The sequence below is a fragment of the Engystomops pustulosus genome, chromosome 7, assembly GCF_040894005.1.
Source record: "Engystomops pustulosus chromosome 7, aEngPut4.maternal, whole genome shotgun sequence".
Lineage (NCBI taxonomy): Eukaryota > Metazoa > Chordata > Amphibia > Anura > Leptodactylidae > Engystomops > Engystomops pustulosus.
Genome location: NC_092417.1, coordinates 42279182 through 42293388, shown reverse-complemented (window position 1 = coordinate 42293388; position 14207 = coordinate 42279182). Strand labels below are relative to the sequence as shown.

Here is a 14207-nt window from a genome sequence, read left to right as displayed (position 1 = left end):
ATAGAGTGTAATTACATTGAGATCACAACCTTGGCTCATCCACATGTTACAGAGAAGGCATAATTCATGTGACAATCTGCCGCAACCTAGGAAGAAGAAAACAACCATAATATGACATGGAAGTGACAAGACGCCAGAGAACAATGTTAACTGACTGAACCATCCATGGGAAACCTGGAGTGTAATTGTATGCCGGATAAATGTGGAAATAAAGGGGCATCATACCTGAAATGGTAAGTAATGATGAGAAAATCTGACTCAAATATAAAGGGCCTTTAAACTTTTCTTTGACGGTCTAAGACCAAGTTAGGGTTAAAATACACTGCCGTGGTCCGTGAACCCAGACCATGTGCTGATTAGATTTCATGGACTGACCACAGAGGACACATCATAGTGATATGTTGTACAAGAAGTCCACGGTTATGATTACAGATTGGTGATGCTCTTCTGCAGGGAAGCAGGGACTCCCTAGTGATGCTCTTCTGCAGGGAAGCAGGGACTCCCTGGTGATGCTCTTCTGCAGGGAAGCAGGGACTCCCTGTATTGTATCACTATGCTGCACAGTCCCGTGCTTTGCACTGTAGTCTGTTTTTCTCTGACCAACCACAGATTTCCTTTAGACATCCACGGTCTCTCTAAAATTAGATGGGTAATCCTAGGACGAGGCCTTTAAATCTTATCTCTATGTGTATAGTTGTTCTGAATGTTGACCTGCTCCGGTCTGTGTCAATGCAGATGATACAAAGTAGTTTGTTGGACACACATGGTAATTTTAGTTCAATAAGAGCTTCAGTTTGAGAAGCAGATTAGTAGATTATCAGGCGCTTTATAAACTAAACCTCTCCAAGTAACTCACAGCTGCTCCCATGTGATGACACGGATCACCCAGTGCAGGACTATTAAGCCCCCTGCTAATTTTGGGTAGGTCTTGCACAACAATTACCATAGACAAAAGCTCTGGAGCTGTGGAGGAATGTCTGAGTCATATTCTAGGTCACAACATAAAGGAGACGCATGGAATTAGCATTCATTGTCTGTTCCCCGAGGTGAAGAGCACAACCGAACCCAAGCATCGGGATACAAAAACATCCATCTTCTTGTGTGTGATACTTCTTATTTCTATGACAGAAGTATGAACTAAGCAAAAATATATCCAGAGAGCAGAAAAACATGACCTCTTCAAATCACCAGCTCTGATACCTCCATGGAAACAGCTAAAGACCCCGTGTAAGGAGCGGTCGCACATTCCTGAGGGCTTTAGCTTGTCAGTGGGCAGACATTTTGAATTCTTGAAGGCAAAGATAAGATTTTTTTCAGAAAATTGTATCACTCCAGTTGTGCCCAAACTATGTTCGACATCAGTGTCTACAAACCAACTCTGATCGCTGCAGGGCTCTTCATGGTTTTGGTCAACAGCCCCCCCCCCCCCCCCACCTTGGATCCACAATATAAAGTTATAACAATCCCTTACAGTGGATAACTTGCTGATCAAAAGGAGTCCAACAAAACACGAGAATGGGAGCCGCTTCCTGTTGCAGTACCTAGGCCGAGTATGTCTACTATTCTGGAGAACTTAAACTGTCCACAAGATAGGGAATATGGCGGTAGGGTGAGTATTTGTAATACCTCTCTAGTTGGGGGAACTTCAGTAGTCCCAAACACATTTGAATGTCTGGAGTGGTAGTACACATACTAAACCTAGCACTCTATTTACTGCCTTTAGTACTGCTGAAGTCCCCCGATAGTGAATGACTAGAGCGGTAGTACAAATACTCACCCTACCCATAAGGGAAACGTCAGCATTCCCAAACACAGTGAATAGAGTAGTAGGTTGAGCGTTTGTAGTCATTCACTATCGAGGGAACTTCTGCAGTCCCAAAGACAGTGAATAGTATATGTTTAGTATATGTACTACCACTCCAGTCATTCAATCATCAGAAGAACTTTAACATTCCCAAAGAGTATTAGTGCAGATACTTATAAGGTCCCATGCAGATGAATGCTTTTGTGGCCACATCACAGCCCCCATAGAAGACTATGGCACGCGGTAAGGTGAGCACAGGTCGTCGCCCTGTACCGTGACAGAGATGAGCGGCTGCTTTGAAAAAATATAGGACATGTTCTATATATTTTGCAGTTTTTATGGCGCGGAAGCTCAGCTTTCAATACAGAGGGGAGGGGAGCGCTCACCCCTCGTCTGTCCGGCACATATCTGTATTCTTGCCCAGGCTACATCCCAGGCAAGCATACGTTTGGGTGAAAGAGGCCTGTGACTACCAACGCACACATTTGCCTTCAAAGTCTTTTGTTTTCGATGTGTGCGAGGTCCACTGTGTATGAGCAAACTGCCCAAGCCACAATCACAGGCAGGAATAGATGCTGCTCCTACAAAGGAGTGTGGAAATCACGGCTGTCCCATAGAAAACACATGGATAGAACACGTCCCAAAACAACGTTCATATGCATGAACCGCAAATCCCAAAGGTTAGACTACAACCAATCCGAAGGAAAACCTTCACCCCGTCTTTATTGCATAACTTTAAAACAAGTGGCAATTAGAGATGAGCGAGTATACTCGTCCGAGTATACTGCTCGGTCGAGTATTAGTATACTCGGACCGGCTCGTTACTCGGACGAGTATCTCGCCGGCTCGAGATCGAGCAGTAAATTAATAAAATAAATTGAATAAAAGTATTTTTATTGTAAAAAAAAAAATATTACACATGTTTGCAGATGTTTTACTTGTAAGAACACATTGAAATAACACTATTCTTCACTTTCCAGGTGTTCGCGCGTGTCTCCCGCTAAGTTAGGAGATGTTCAGAACATCTGGAATGTGAAGAATAGTGTTGTTTCAATGTGTTCTGCACTTAAATGGTCCTGTGTTCACTGTTTTTAATGTTTTAATTCTATTCTTCACTTTGCAGCTGTGCGCGCGTATCTCCGAACCTATCGGGAGACACCTGCAATGTGAAGAATAGAATTAAAACATTAAAAACCGTGAAAACACAAACATTTAAGGGCAGAACACATTTAAATAACACTATTCTTCACTTTCCAGGTGTTCGCGCGTGTCTCCTGCTAAGTTAGGAGATGTGCACGAACATCTGGAATGTGAAGAATAGTGTTCTTTCAATGTGTTCTGCACTTAAATGGTCCTGTATTCACTGTTTTTAATGTTTTAATTCTATTCTTCACATTGCAGGTGTGCGCGCGTGTCTCCCGATAGGTTCCTAACTCCTAACTTAGCGGGAGACACGCGCGAACACCTGCAAAGTGAAGAATAGTGTTATTTCAATGTGTTCTTACAAGTAAAACATCTGCAAACATCTGGAATTTTTTTTTTTTTGCACTGTTCTTTTACTGTTCAGTTTTATTAAAAAAATGCTCGGGTCTCCCATTGACTTCAATGGGGCCCGTTATTCGAGACGAGCACTCGAGCATCTGGAAAAGTTCGTCTCGAAAAACGAGCACCCGAGCATTTTAGTGCTCGCTCATCTCTAGTGGCAATCCCTTTAATCCACAGAATGACACATCTAGAACAGAAGTGATCTACAATTAAGAAATATCTGGATTCCATAATATTTCCCATATCAGATGTAACCAAGATATAAAAAAATTAAGGTATAATGCAGAATGGATATTTTATGTATCGTATTATTATAATGTCTGTATTTCAGGGCTAAAGAATACTGAATCTATGTATAAAAGGATCAAGCACCAATATTATGTCTCCTCAACAAGATTATCATAAACTGCACATAAACACTGATCTGTAAATATGGCTCAGAGGTAGCTAAGAGGATTTCCATAGTCACAGTCTAATTGCTTTTACATGTTACTAGAATAACAAATCTCACATCAATATCCAATGACCTAGTAAGTAGGACCCCAAGGGGCAATTCTATGATTATCAGAACCAAGACTGAAGGGAAACATGTACAATGACTGACACATGCAAGGTGAAAGATATAAGACAAATGTCTCCAGGTTCTGCCTAAGACACAGAGTGACATTCAATGGGATGAAGGACAAGTCCCCCCCTTCCCTTATGGAGACTGCAAATTGACATAAGAGTCTTCTGGACAAGGCCTTTAACAGGTCGAGCAACATGAATTAGGATAGAAGTTCAATCAGAGTAAAATGTGTGTGGATTGGGGTTATTGCTTATCGCTGCATAGCAGGGGATGTCATTTTTATGTGAAAGATCTATATGGGTCAAGAGAGGAACCTTTCAGGGCAATGTGGAAAGCGGAACCATTGGTCCATAGGACATGAAGCTGGTTAAGTGTCCCATATGTTTACTTTTTTTTTTTTCAAAATGAACATTTAGCAATCAACCAAATAGCCAAAAGGCACATCGGACTCTTAGTATACCCCCACAGCATTGTGCAACCCAAACAGAAATTTTTGAGTTATTTGTGACACAAAATCACTGGTAAGGACCAGTGTCATGTTAAAGGGGTTGGCCGCTTTTCAACAAACCTGTTCAATTAGACAGGTCTCTACATGTACCTGTACTTTTGCCTCAGTTGAGAGCATTAGCTTTTTCCTGTTCTCACCATGTTGCCCTCTGCATATCAACTTCCTTTCTCTCTGCTCCAGCTCATCCTCATGTTGTCTTTCTCGGTGTCTCTTTTCACTGTGCTTCATCACTAACCGATACAGGAAGGGGGGGGGGGTTCAGGAGTCATATCCCTGCTGCTGCAGCTCCTCCTATTCATCAGCGCTCACACATGTAAACAAAGGATCACAGAGAGTCTGCAGACAGCACAAATAGAGGTAGCAGGTAGAGGTAGCAGGAATGCTGAATCACTTGATGAACATAAAGACACTTATGTAAAAGAGTAGCCAACCCCCTTTAACTGTCCCAAATCGACCTTACAGGTTCCCTTTATGGAGACCACCAGCTGTTGGAGGGAGTCTAACTGGTTAATCAATGCCTTCTGAGAAAAAAAAATCTTATCCCAATTAGCTTTCATCTGAGAAAATAAAAATGGGCTTGCATGGGCAATGGTTAGGTTTGGGGAAAATAAGCCCAAATAACAAAATGAAAGACCACCAAATGAAACATCGATTTTATCCTCATCTTGGATTCCCTTTATTTGGTCAAGTTTACAAAATAAAAAAAAAAATAAAAAAAAAAAAAAGAATGGAACAAACAATTCCAAGTCCTGAAATCTCCTTATAAACCGAGTCTATCATCTAGTGTCTATAGTACTTACATATATTGGGTTCTAATTATTATTACGATTATGATGATTATTATTAATATTATGATTATTAATAACAGTGGGCCAAACAAAGCAAAAGATGCCAAGACTTGACAAACTTCTTCCATGACAAGTTAAATGTGCAAAGCCTTAGAGCCTTCCCTGGATCCACATTGGCCAGATTGCTAAACTATGAACTTTGTGGTCCCTTTGTCGCCTTTTGAAATAATTGGGTGTGGCTTAATATGAGGGGCAGGGCCAAAAATTAAAGGGAGAATCTGCCCTCACAGCTGGGATTGGAGTTCCGTTGGTAGTGTTAAGTCAATCTATGAAGTGACCTAATTTGAGGAGTGGGTTTATCTTGGATATGAAAATCTGTTTATTAATTTTTGCCAAAGTTAAAAAAAAACATATGATTCCTAGTAATATTTTTTTAGTAGCAGCATAAAAGGGATCTCTAAAATTAGGGAAGCCGTTAGATTTGGCTACGATACTATTCATGACCCCAGGACAAATATGACACTGGGGAAAAAATGTAATGAAAAATAATCCTTTCCTTCCAGTAGGAAGAGAATATTTTCTGGGCATTACATTTAACGTCTCATTGTTTCATCTGCTTAAAAAAAATCACCATAAATACTTAAAAACATTGTGAGCTGTTCCTGTGCTAGACAATACTTGCAACTTCTAGATATTCCGCAACAAAAATATATCATACAGGCGTCTCAGAGCAAATAATGCCCCGATTCTAGTGAGGATGTCTCAGGGTAACCATAAAACAGCTATTAAGCGGCAATAAACCACCTCAAAAATGCGTTACAGCAACTTCATTTTGACATTCAAGGGAAATGAATATGGAAAGTTCAATATTATTAGACAGGGCCTGTGGGAATTGGGAATATCCAGCACAAGAGCGACTTGCTGAAAAGACAAATGTTTTATTAAAGAGGGCTGCAGGAGTCACAGGATTCAGATGGCCAAAACCAACAGGGGTTCATGACATCCTTTACCAAATTTCCAACTAAAACGAGTCATGTGGAAAAGCATAGTGATCCGCTGTTACATATACTTACACAGAGAAGAGAACATGTGGGGCCCACTATGCGAGGCTTACATACAAGGAATAGCATCAACCAGCTCTCAATAGCAATAAGCATTATATACCAACCAACTAAGCAAGCTAGATTTATTTTTTCTTAAACTAGTAATACAGGCGGTCCCCTACTTAAGGACACCCGACTTACAGGCAGGGCCGGCTCCAGGTTTTAGTGGGCCCCTGGGCGACAGAGCCTTAGTGGGCCCCTCCGTGGACCGCCCTCCAGTGGCCACACTGCGCCCCCTCCCCCTGCGGACACACTGATCCCCCCCCACCTCCCCAGGGACACACTGAACCCCCCCACCCCCACCACCACCACTTGCGGACACACTGAACCCGGACACACTGAACCCCCCCACCACCACCACCACTTGCGGACACACTGAACCCGGACACACTGAACCCCCCCCCACCACCACTTGCGGACACACTGAACCCGGACACACTGAACCCCCCTGCTGACACAATGACCCCCTCCCTCCCCCTGTGGACACACTGACCCCCTCCCTCCCCCTGTGGACACACTGACCCCCTCCCTCCCCCTGTGGACACAATGACCCCCCCTGCTGACACACTAACACCCCCCCCCTCCCTCTCCCCCTGTATACACACTGACCCCCCCACGGACACCCTGACTCCCCTCCGGAAAAGAAAAAAGAAAGAATTTACCTTTCCTGGTTCCCCCGGAGCAGCGCCTGCAGCTGTCTTCAGCCTGGGCCTCCCGTACGCGCCGGCTCTGAAGCCGGCACACGTGATCCGATGACGTCATCATGTGCGCCGGCTTCAAAGCCGTCGCATACCCTGCGGAGCGCTGCATCGTGGGAACTGGGACAGGTGAGTTGTAGATTCTGCCTCTATGCTGCGCTCCCGACCAGCGCAGCATAGAGGCAGAAAAGTGATCGATCCCGATGGTGATCAATTGTACCAGTGTCTTATAGCGACACTGGTACAATTGATCCGGGGCCCGAGTGGGCCCCTCCAGTAGCCCGGGGCCCCGGCACTTGCCCGGGTTGGCCGGGTGCTGGCGCCGGGCCTGCTTACAGGCAACCTCTAGTTAAAAGACAGACCCCTCAACCCACTGTGACACTCTCTGGATGTTACTATAGTCCCAGGGTGCAATGGTCAGCTGTAAGGTGTCTGTAATGAAGCTTTATTGATGATCCTTGGTCCCATTACAGACAAAACAAAATTTTGTCTGGAGCTACAATTTTGGACTTACATACAAATTCAATTTAAGTACAAACTCAAGGAACCTATCCTGTACATGACCCGGGGTCTGCCTGTATGTCGTAAAGCTAATTAATACAGTATCTTAATGATCTCTATCTATGAATCTTCCGAATGCAGTTCTCTTTGCTGCATGATGAAGACCTAGCTGCTGTGACAAAAGAATATAAGTAGAGGGAAAAAAAGCTTGATATGACATTGGTGTCCATTCTGGTGTTAAGTTACTGACCATTCACGTATCTGACACAGATGGAAAATGCTATCAACATGAAATATATTGTACAACGAAGAAAAAGAAAAAGCTAGTATGCATTAGCATGAAGTGCGTACAAATTTTATTGAGGAGTCATGGTCCAAATAACATACATCAAGAAAGTTTAAAAACCATTAAAAAGTGTGAAAGCACACATTCAAGAACAACAAGTGGATCAAGGCAAGGTGAGCCGATCCACATTCAGCCATAAGAATCTGTAAACAATTCCCACAACAAGTACAAATGTCTAATAACAGTAAAGCCCTAGAAAAAAGAAGGGGACTCCTGCAGTAGTCCCTGTGCAAGTCACCAACAACGTCTCTATGGTTTAAAAAACCCAAAACAGGCAATCAATGAAGTGATCAAACCCTGCATGTGGGTCAAGCCTGAGTGTATGTAAAAACGATTAACAGAGGAAGGTGACCTGAACCTAGGGAGAGTACGGTTACCGTATTACATATGGCTGGAGGCAACCCACGCGTTCCGTCGCAGTCCTGCGTTCAGGTCACCTGAGGAAGTCGCAGGACTGCGACGGAACGCGTAAGTTGCCTCCAGCCATATGTAATACGGTAACCGTACTCTCCCTAGGTTCAGGTCACCTTCCTCTGTTAATCGTTTTTACATACACTCAGGCTTGACCCACATGCAGGGTTTGACCACTTCATTGATTGCCTGTTTTGGGTTTTTAAAACCATAGAGACGTTGTTGGTGACTTGCACAGGGACTACTGCAGGAGTCCCCTTCTTTTTTCTAGGGCTTTACTGTTATTAGACATTTGTACTTGTTGTGGGAATTGTTTACAGATTCTTATGGCTGAATGTGGATCGGCTTACCTTGCCTTGATCCACTTGTTGTTCTTGAATGTGTGCTTTCACACTTTTTAATGGTTTTTAAACTTTCTTGATGTATGTTATTTGGACCATGACTCCTCAATAAAATTTGTACGCACTTCATGCTAATGCATACTAGCTTTTTCTTTTTCTTCGTTGTACATTGCATTTTTTGTATGCAGGCAACCCTGTGACTACCTCTTAGCATTTGCACACCTCCTCCACTTATTCAATGTCCAATATGAAATATATGTTGTAGAGATTTAAAGGATTTTTTCTACAGAATCCATTGTGATAAACTGGACACATTTACTCATAGATCCAGGCACAGTGACTGTGGTAATCCTTTTATATGTGTTAACCATGGCCTTATTCCTTCTAAAATCAACTTTTAAAATTATTCTTATGGGCCTGAAGGGACCCTCTGTGCTGTAACTTCACAGGCTTGTAGACAGTGTCCCCCTCCCCCTCTGCAGCAGAGAAAGTTTCAGCACACTGTGGGAGGAAGGGGGGCGGGGAGTGCTCCTGTACTGTAACACCCCTAGGAGAGTAGCCCTGCAGGCTTGTTAGCATAATTTTAAAAGTTGATTGTAAAAGGAATAAAAAATATAAGATAACCACAGTCCTGGTGCCTGGATCTATGAGTAAGTGTCCCTGGTTTATCATGATGGATTTTGATGGTAGATTTCCTTAAAGTTACTAGATATGCATCTCCTTACAAGGAAACTTCATTAGTGAAAAAACAACAATTTTCTATGAAGTAATGTCCAAGACCACAGAACATTGACTTTATAAGAAGATTCTTTTTATTTTACTTGGATATCTCGCCAGCACATTCCCAGATGTTCCACCCTAATAAATCAGAACATTTATAGTTGCTGAACTGCAGTTTATTTCCATTACAAAAAAAGTCCTTATTGAGAAGCCCTAAAAATTCATGTGAAATGATAATGATGCTATAAAAAGAATATCTGATTTACTTTTACAATCCCGTAAACTGTGGATGATCTGTCACTTTATCATATGGCAGCGGTAAGATACAGAGATGGTACTGGATGTGTCAGGCACAATCACAAAGTTTGTGAACAACAGAAAGGGTAAAGACCATTGGCTTATTGCTGGATGTTGTATCAGGTGCCTCTTTACAATGTCTAAGACAAAGGGGATGTACCAGGTCTACAAGTTATCACCAAGGTGATTGGTGAGGGTCCAACTGCTGAGATACCCAGTAATTTGGAGATGGAGGGTCCCATTCTCACGAATGGGTGGAATGGCAGGTAGAGAAGGTACCCTGCCAAGCCATCCAATACTATGGGAACGTTTCACTCCCATTCACCATAGAAAAGGGCACAGGAGATAGCTGGGCAGTGTTTCTCTACAATTTACACCACTTCCATAGTATTGGATGAAGCCACAGGACGCATGCTTGACCTGCTGCTCCCCAGTGGTCAGACCCTCACCGGTCAGATTGTTATACGATACAGGCAGTCCCTGGGTTACGTACAAGATAGGTTCTGTAGGTTTGTTCTTAAGTTGAATTTGTATGCAAGTCGGAACTGTATATTTTAAAATTGTAGCCCCAGCCAAATTTTGTTTCGTCTCTGTGACAAGTGAATTTTAAAAATGTTGGATTATCATAAGAACCAGGATTAATAGTAAAGCTTCATTACAGACACCTGTGATAACTGTTATAGATGTTTACTGTAGCCTAAGGCTAAAGTACAGTAAATTACCAACATCCAGAGGTCCGTTTGTAACTAGGGGTCATCTGTAAGTCGGGTGTTCTTCAGTAGGGGACCGCCTGTACTTTGCAGCAAAATTTTTATACAAAACTTGCAAGCCACAACCCTTTTAGCAAACCAAACTATTTTCCACCAAGCCCCTTGCCCCCCCCCCCCCCAAAAAAGAACATTTTTTGACAACTAAGCCATGATTGTGGTCTATTAAGCTAAATAAAACTAGCCATCTATTATGTCCCTGTATGGGGACATTGCTCATACACCAGAACATAGTGCACTGGCTTGTAATGTAAGACTAGTCCCTCCGCTGCACAGGAAATGAGCAGACTTGCTGTTCCTGTTCGGGTTCAGCCGAGCGACCCCAACATTTTGCCGGATTTGCAGCAGAATAGCCAACCTGGCAAACTGACATAACTAGTCATGGCCCTGGATGGCCAGGGGACACCATTACTAGTTGCTAGAGGCGTCAATTTGCTGGATTGGTTGTTCAACCTCCATTCCGGCAGTATGTCCAGGTCCCAAAATGGGAACAGCGGGTCCATTTATCCCTACTCCAGCAGCCGATTGCACTGGTGAACAATTGCTCTTTTTCTTGTAACCATTCGGCCCTGGACGGTCGCAGGCTATTGCGAGTGCACAGTCGCAGGGAAAGAATCCTAGTCTAACGCTGGGCACGTCTCCTCACACCTTTCCACGTCCACTTGGTGCGAAGGAGGCGTGAATTGAGAAATAATTACCATTCCTGGCAGTTTACAATTAATTCCGATTATTTCAGGGCTTGTAAACCAGAAAACTGGCGTTTAAGCCCTGATAAATTTCCCAAAATTAGCCAGAATGTACATGGTAGGAAACTCTTGCCACGAAAGACGTTACAACTTTCTTATAGTCAATTGAAGCTTCACTAGATTCTTGAATGTTTATACCTGCACATCTACACACATCCTGTGTAAGATAAATGAAACCTATGGAAAATTCCACATAGCGCAGGTACACTATTAGACGGGTTTTGCTCTGACATTTTAAAAATGCTATGTATACTATGTATCTATTTTGTAAGGGCGTTTCATGTTTGTGACATAGTAACAGCATATAAAGTTTAACATATAATCCCACTGCGTTGATCCAGTAGAAGACAAAAAAAAAAAAAATGTTTTATATACAACAAAAAAAAAAAAGCTTTCCAGACTTGAAATGTCAAGAAACGATCCCTGAATAAATACACCCAATGCGTAGTCCAAGCAGCTATTATATAGAGGAAGCTCTGTTTTTTTTGATGCAGCCTTTGCTGAGGCTTTGCAGAAGCTGCCTGGCACGGGTTGCTATGGTTATCTATAAATGTATTCTTTGGAGACAGTTTTACTTTTCGATCCATAATGGAAGAACATGTATTCTCCACATCTTTACACTGGGATAATTGCTCTGGGCACCAAATAAAAGTTTATATCACCTGTCAAATGGAATCTTCCAGGGCGGAAAAGTTCTTAGTTTGATCCCAGAACCAGTTGGATCATGAAAATCTTTGCCACACACACACAATGGAAAATAGAGGGATTATCCTGTTTTCCAGCACCTCTTACACCATGTCGTTTATGTTCTCCTTCCCCATCACATAATAAATCACCAATAACATCTTTCTAACTCCTGTTCTTCCATCCGAGCCCATAGGCAGACATGTAGAACATCTTATACTATGTAATGCTAGGTGGAAATCCATGTATACATTTAGCCATCAGCAGTTCCTTTCGTTTCTCATCCCTGACCTGAATAAAACTGGCTTACCTGCAATAACATTGTGTTTCTGGATGTTCGCTTTGATGTGCGCCGCTTCCGCTTTGCATCTCAAACGTCTGCATGAAGCCCCATTACCAGACCCTAGAGAAATAAAACAAAGCCGCTGGTTTATTAAATGCATTGCGTTTCTGACTCTGTATCAGTTTCAGGAGGATACGGCAACTGTGCTCCATCATCTCTGATCTGTATAGGCAGGACAGGGCAGCTCACAGCGACACAAAACACATTATACCATAAAGAATATTATAGTGCCCCAGGCAGAAAGCCGACCCTGAAATATTAACTGAGCGGATGATTGCAGCGATTATTCTTAATCAGCAGTCAGTACAAGTCAATGAGAGCAGTGATGATATGTGCATTTTTCGGCATGAGAAGCTCATATAGAGATCTGAAAGAATTTCCATTTACAAACCAAATCTAGTTTATTTCTGCAGTTCCAGAACATGTTTTCTTGTATTCCTATATTCATTGTGGAAGTATAGGAGTAATCTGGGCTATGACGTATATGTGGAGACAAGTGGGCTAAACAAATAAGGTCCCAGTCATTACACCTTAAAAGGAAATCTATCAGTAGTCACTGGACCCGCTAAAACCATTCATGGCCTCAGTAGGACCCAATGATAAGTGAAGTCATCAGGGTCCGCTGCAGGCACAGATTGGGCACAAAGGACCCTTCAAGTGACAACAATAGTGACCTGGAGGTTCTACGAGAAGGCCCAGGTCACACCTACGTTTGGGCTTTCCATTAGACTCTCCGTTTAAGGTGTACATAATGGAATCTAGAAATGATAGGTGAACGGATCCCTCTGTAGTTCACCTGTTTCCATAGACTTTAATGAATAGTGTCGGTGACTCATTACCAACTAGGAGATGTTAGTCCTTGAGCATATTTATGTATTTCCTGAAGCAAAATCGGAAACAGGAAAGTATTTATTTTTTTCTGTTTAGTGACTGTTCTCCACTGCTCCACCAATGACTCACGACTCCCTCATACCATGTAACAGCATTCTCATACTCGATACTGTCGTGTATCAACCAGAATACAATACCCTACATCCCTAATACACAAAATAAAACTCAATCTATTTATGAATGAGGATATGCGCATTGACAATACAGGAAACTATTGTGAGCATGCGCGGTGACCTGTAGACATCATAGTGTATGGAAGGAGGAGAGCTGTGACCATCGCCTATTGTGAATGGTGTGATCCTGTGTTATCTACTGGATCCATAGATGTTACCTATGACTATTGTCCTAGTGAAGTAAATGAGATGGCAACTGAAAAATTATCTCTACAGAACATGACGTGTCAGCCTATTAGTCTGATTGATCAGAGTAATAAAATTGTGTAAAGAAACAATTCTTAAGTAAAAATGGTTAGAAAAATGTCTTAAGAACAAAAGATCAAGTTCTGACCCATACCCATTGGTTCACACTCAATGCTAGAATATAGATTGTCACTACCCTTCCTTCACAACAAAATGAAAATTAGAACTTACAAACCCCCATTTTTTGTAAATTAGAATATAACACATCGGTTATTTCATCAGATTTTTGCGAAGATATTATGAGCAAATAAGTAGAGACTGAGGAAGAATGTAAAGATTTACACCTGTTTTGTGTGTTTGACCTCTCGTGGTATCTAGAATGGTTGCTAAATAAAAAAAAAAATAACTGATGAAACCAAGGTGTGAACTTGTCCCTATATGTTAATTATTACAAGTGTGCAATGCACAAAGAAAAATAAAACTAATATATGTAATGTGAAGCCTCTAATAACAAGACTTACATCAACATTTTGGCAGAAAAGCAGCAGCCAGTGCACATCGAGTACATGTCACATCAAGTTTTACAATCCTCTACTTTCAGACAATCCTTCAGAGGCGTCATCTCATGTTTTCGGTATTGTACACTGGAGACTGGCTGCTTGACATCATCACCTTCCCATACAGCAGGACTGTATACATGCCAGACATATACACTAGACGCTAGCTCCAAGCCATCTTAGTATTCAGGGCATTGTACAAAAGCCCATCATGTCGCGCCCTGCAGTCT

The 14207-nt window shown here is 42.3% G+C and overlaps 1 protein-coding gene across 8 annotated transcripts in view; it reads right to left on the bottom strand.

Annotated features, from left to right (window-relative positions):
- The window catches only part of SIPA1L1 (signal induced proliferation associated 1 like 1), a 158651-nt gene that overhangs the window by 102969 nt on the left and 41475 nt on the right, over positions 1-14207 (bottom strand). For all 8 annotated transcript variants that reach the window (XM_072115606.1, XM_072115603.1, XM_072115607.1 and 5 more), the window contains exon 2: positions 12138-12230. The gene's annotated coding sequence lies outside the window, so the exon portion shown is untranslated. The remainder of the gene's footprint in view (positions 1-12137; positions 12231-14207) is intronic.